The sequence below is a fragment of the Marmota monax genome, unplaced genomic scaffold, assembly GCF_021218885.2.
Source record: "Marmota monax isolate L192 unplaced genomic scaffold, Marmota_monax_Labrador192_F-V1.1 WCK01_AAM20220418_F8-fsc00017, whole genome shotgun sequence".
Classification (NCBI taxonomy): Eukaryota; Metazoa; Chordata; class Mammalia; order Rodentia; family Sciuridae; genus Marmota; species Marmota monax.
The window spans coordinates 2,144,713-2,150,712 of record NW_026695241.1 but is presented as its reverse complement, the minus strand read 5'-3'; positions in this window follow the sequence as shown (position 1 = coordinate 2,150,712).

The window sequence follows — 6,000 nt, the reverse complement described above, 5'->3', positions numbered from 1 at the left end:
AATGCAAGTTGAAGTTCCCCTCGCTGGTGCCCTAACAGGCTTTTCTGGAGAGACCCCACCTTGGCAGCTACCGTAACCCCTCCAGGCTGGACAGTCCCTGGGCTGCCCTGGGGCTCAGAGTCCTTCTTTCTTTGCGCTCTCTTGGTCCCCAAGGCTTGTCTCTCCAGCCTTCACTCTGGTCCCCCACATCTGCCAACCGTCCTGGGTTAAACGGGACCTTCTCACTGTGGATGAGCACATCTTAACTGCAACCGGCCACAGCAAAAGAATGACTGACTCCTGCAGCTGGGGAGGCCACCCACGGAGCTGGCCTGGGGACCCTAATGATGCCATCAGGTCCCCTCCTCTCTCTTGTTCATGTGCACACACCCTCCTTCTGCTTCCCTGCGTGTGTGGCCCTCGTGTTTTGTACCACAGATGAGTTCCTCCGGGCTGTAGGGACACAGGGTCAGGACAGCAGAGACCAGGTGTATGTCACCCAGCTCAGCCACCTGGGAGTTGAGAGGTCTTTCTCCAGCCTCCATGGGTAGAGCCCCAGCTGGGGATGGTCAAATTGGGTCCCCTGTGTTTCTGTCACATCTCTGTTACCATGGCAACGGGAAACTCTGGTTGCCTGGCTCTGGGTCTTTGCCCACTCGTGTGGCCAGGGCTGACTGGCAGGTGCACTAGCCCACACTCATGGAGGAAGGGCCAGGCAAGGGGCGATCCGGTTTAAAGATGATGTGGGGAGGGACGCTGGACACATAAAGCCACCACTGGCCTCCGCGCTCCTCGCCCCATGTTGGCTGGCGGGACGCCTGTGCTGCTCAGAGGTGTCGGCTTCTCAGCCTCATCGTTTTATTGGGTGTCCACCTTCTTGGGCTGGCTCTCCTTCTGCGTCCTTGCCTGCTGAGTGTTCTAGAGCCTTGTCGTCTGCAGAAGCATCAAAGCAGACGTTGCTGATTGGATTTCTCACTTGGGATCTCAGGTGCCTCCGTAGGCTGAGCTGGGGATGGAGGGATCCCCTCCTCTGCGTTCCTTTTCCAGAAGGTGGCTGAGTTTCAGATCCATTACGGTTGATTCTCCTAGGGGCTGAATTAACCACTTTCACATCTATTATCTCCACGGTCCCCAGCCTGCAGTTGAAGAGCCCAAGGCAGGAACAGGGACGCACCCATCGTCTTAGTTTGCTGAGGCTGCTGTAACAAATCGCTGTGAAATTGAGTGGCTTACAGCACCAGGCAGGATTCCCCACAGGCCTGGAGGCTAGAAGTCCAAGCGGAGGTGTCATCAGAGCTGCATTTATCCAGGGCCTCGCATGAGAATCCATTCTGTGTCCCTTTCCAAGCTTCAGGTAGTGGCTGTCGATCCTTGGTCTTCCTTGGCTTGTGATGCAGGACTCAGAGTGTCACATGTTGCCTCCAGAGTCACATGTCACCTTCTCGTGAATCTTCATAGTGTCTGCTTATGTGACCATCAGGCACATTGGATCCAGAACCCAGATTATTCCAGGGAGATCCCATCTTTACTAATCACATCTGCAATGATCCTGTATCCAAATAAGGCCACATTCCAGGGAGCAGGGAGCAGGACTTCAGTATATATGTTGGGGTCAAAGTGCAACCCCTAAATCCATTAAGCAGAGAAGTCAGGCTTCCAATCCAGGTCTAACGTCAGAGGCCACCTTCTTTTTGCCTAAAGCTGAGGACAGCTGTCATTTCCAGGGAGCTATGGTGTACAGGTAATTCCCTGCAACACTGACATTTTAAAATCACAACAGCTCTACAAATAGACATGGAGGCCATTTCATAGATGAGAAAGTTAAGGCAGCGGGGGGGTGGGGGGAGCTAAATGCTCAAGGCCACAGAGTAACCCAGAAGCAGCGTTGGGATTTGAGCTGGTTCATCTGACTTCTCATCCCATGTCCTGTGACCCCACCTTGCTGAGTGCAAGGCACAATATAAGGCGGATGAAGTGCCCTCGGAGCCCTGGGCGGACAGCTGGCCGCTGCCTGCGATGGCTGGTTTAGGGTTGGAAGAGAGAGGAAGCCTGGGAATCCTGCTGCAGGAAGAGACATTTTAGTTGGGTCTAAAAGGACGGGTTAGATGGAGAGGACGGAAGCCAGACCTAAAGCCAGGAAGGAACTTGGGGGAACCAAGAAGATGCTGGGTCCCGCTAGTCCGTGGCCCTCATTTCATGTGCATGAAAAAGGGAGACGCTTGCTTTAACTGGGAACCCAAACCAAGAGTGGGCATCGACTTGCCCGCCCAGCAGAAACCCACTCACTCCAGAGCTGCCTTCTGTTTAGAGAGGACATCCCAGAAGCAGTGGAGTCCCAAACAACGAGGCCAGCCATTGCCCCTTTCCTTCCCACACACCCAGAGCCAACCCCGGCCCCAGCCCAGAAACCAGCGAGCTCAGCTGGGAAGCCCTTGGTCTCTGGAGGCGGCCAAATCCATTCTAAGCCACCCTGAAAGGCTTCCAGTGTTTACCCCGTTGCCATGGGCCCGCTTCCTGCGCCAGGCACTCCGTCTGTCAGACCCTGACAATTGAATAATATTTTTATTTTTAGGCCTGGGTCACAGAGCCTTTTTTCCCTACTGCCAGTTCCGCCCCCACACTGGGACTCCAGGGAATTGGGCCTCTGGATGCCTGGGAAGTGCACAGCTTCGGCAGGAAGTGGTGGGTGGTGCTCTGCCAGGGCAGGACGCGGTGTCCTGGAGTGAGGTGACCTCGTCCTACTGGGGGTCTCTTTTGCATCTTGGCAGAGCATCGTGAGTGCAGTTGGTGTCGGGAGGGCACTGCTGCAGGAGGTGGGAGGTTGTCCACCTGGCTGGTGGCATGTGATGATGGGGACAGGAAGCTGGTGACCACCCAGGCAAGTTGTCAGGATCAATAGGAGCCACGAGCTGCTGCCATCACACAGAGGCAGAAGTGAGCCCAGAAGGTTCAGATAAAAGGATTCAGAATCAGGGGCCAGCAAGGACAAGGCTGGACCCCAGCTCAGAGAGGAGTCCTTGACCACGGCGCTCCTGGCACTCAGGGCTGGAGAGCTCTTAGTCCTGGTGACCGTCCTGTGCCTTGGGGAACGTTTATCAGCATCTCCACCCACTAGAGGCCAGCAGAACCCGCTCCCTGGTCGTGACAACTAAATATGTCTCTGACCTTGGCCAAAGATGCCAAGACAGGGAAGCAAAACTGTCCCCTGATGAAGAAAGATCCCAAACTAACAGGCATTGCATTGAGGGAAGACTCAAGTGGCAGAGAGGAAACAATGGTCAATTAGTGAAAAGGGTGACCACTCCTTACTTACCCCTCCTCGCTTGGGTGGGCCTCGGTGGCCAGCAGAGGTCAGGTCTGGTGAAACTTCCAGAAGGACAGGAAGGACGTGGCAGGGACAAGGGGACAGTTTTCTAACAAGGGGCCGGAGGATCCAGCTTAGAAATGGCAGGAACGGAGAAGCCTCAGCTCTTCCGTCTGTGTAATGGGAGTAACAACAGTGCCGCCTCACGGGGCATCGTGGGCACCGAATGAGATCATTCTTGCCTGACCTGCAGCAAGCAGGATGTAAGAGGGAACTGGGTAGCTGTGACGGTCACTCCTCCGCTACTTCCCTGTCCTGATCTGGCGGTCCCTTTCCATCTCCGTGCCTCGTCACCGTCCCCCTGGTCACCCCCACAACCATCCTTACCGCCGCTGCGGCCTCTCCAAGGCTGAGCCAGTTCACATCGCGCCACCCACTCGAGACACTTCCTGGCATTTGTTTCAAGGTTCCGTTGATGTTGTCTTTAGAATATTTGGACAGAGCCTGTCACCTCCAAGTGGCAGGTCCCAGGAGTATTTCTCAGGGACGTGATGAAGTGTTAAACGCCCCAGGGCTTGTCCAAGGAGCCATTGGCTGCCTCCGGCCATTTGATGGGCAAGGGACCAGCTCACAGAGAAGAGGGTGAGGCTGGACCCCAGGTCAGTGACAGCATCACAGGGTGGGCAGCATGCAGTCCCCACATGGCATGCAGAAACGGGCGTGACACCACGGGGGCTGTTCCTGTCCTGCTTTGAGCTCAGAAGTGGGAGAAATCAAGGCAAAGGGGCTTGAAATGGGCAGAGGAGGTCGAGGGTCCCCGCAGCTTGCTGTTTATGGAGCAATGAGGCACAGCCGATGGCGAGAGGAAACGGTGCCACCATCACGCCTCTGAGACGCAGAGAGGTGCGACGCCACAGGCTGGGGCACCAGAGGTGCTACGGACTGGCACCGGCTGTCACCCCTGGAAGCCGAACCTCGGCCCAGCCGTCCTAGAGGGAGGGACAGGAGCGGCCAAGAAAGCAGGGCACCTGAGCCCAGGGGTGTTTACTTCATGGCGGCTTCTACTGGAGCTGGACTTGACGTTGCTATGCAGAGTAGTCTCCTCACCTGGGCAATTAAATATCCATCCTCTTATTTAACAGCAAGTTCCATTTTGGTAGAGAAAGCAAACCTCATTATCCCTGCCCCCTCTCACCTCTGCCTGGAGCACCCCAGCCTCAGGTGAGCCCAGGACAACACCCATGCTGGTCACCAGGGACAGCCCCTAGAACGTGAGGCAGAGTGACGGCAGTGGGAGCCAGCCCTTAACCACAGTGTGGCCAGTGACAGGGGGAGAAGCTCTTGTGTTTAAGTTCTGCCTCTGCCTCAGGCTAGTAAACTTCATTTCTCTGAGCCTGACCTTCCTTGTCTGTGAAATGGGCCTGAGGACCTCTGCCTTGTGGACGTGTTGTGCAGCTGAAATGAGCAAGCACTCCTGGCTGCCAGTCACATGGTGCCCAGGAACCAAGGGAGAGATTGCCAAAATGCCACTCCTCTGATTTTCCTGATTCAGTGTGACTAAGTGGGGGCTCTGGGATATTCTTACAAGCTTCTAGGTGATTCCCATCCGTGCATATCAGTAAGATACTCAGATGTTTTCAATGTTTATAGCAGCTCAATTCACAATAGCAAAGCTATGGAACCAACTTCAGTGCTCTTCAACAAGTGAATGCATAAAGAAAATGTGGTATGTATACACAATGGAATATTACTCAGCCACAAAGAAGAACGAAATTATGGCATTTACCAGTAAATGGATGGAACTATCATTCTAAGTGAAATAAGCCAATCCTAAAAAAAAACAAAGGATGAATGTTCTCTCTGAGGTGCAGATGCTAACATACAATAAGGGGTTAGGGAGGGAAGAATAGGAGTCCCTTGGATTAGACAAAGGGGGATGTAGGGAAAGGAGAGGGATGGGAATAAGAAAGACAGCAGATGAATCAGACTTGATTTTCCCATGCTCATATATGAATACACGACCCAAGAAACTCCACATCATGTACAACCACAAAAATGGGAAGTTATACTCCATGTATGTATTTTAAAAGTGAAATAAATTTCAACCTTTTTAAAAAAAGAAACAAAGATTTTTAAAGGGGTTTAGTGCCAAGCCCAGCACATCATAAGTCACTAGTCCATGTCACTGGTGGTTGTTATAATTATCATTCTAAAGACCACAATGAAATGGTATATGGCAAACTCGATGACTTAAGACAAAGAGTGTGTATTTTAGCTTATGACGTTCACTCAGTGATTTAGGCTGGTGAGTCTGGGCATGAGGTCATGGGGCAACCAGGGACAAGAGTTTTCAAGCCTCTGCTGGCTACTGCTGGGTTATGAGCATTGACCACGTACCAAGCACCATGCAAAATGCTTTTCATATTGTAGCTTATTCAATGGTCACTGTGAACCTATGTGGAGACAGGTTAGTTCCCTATCCCTGCTAGAGCACGTTACCACATGCTTTGTGGGTTAAATGACATGAATTTATTCATACAGTTCTGGAGAAGTCTGAAGATGGGGCTAACGTCAAGGCTGTCACTGTGGCATGTTCCTTGTGGAGGATCTAGGGGACAACCCACTCCTTGACTTCTTTAGCCTCTAAAGGCCATTTGCATCCCTTGGCTTCTGGCCCCCTTGCAGCAAAGGGATAAATGGATGGATGGATGGATGGA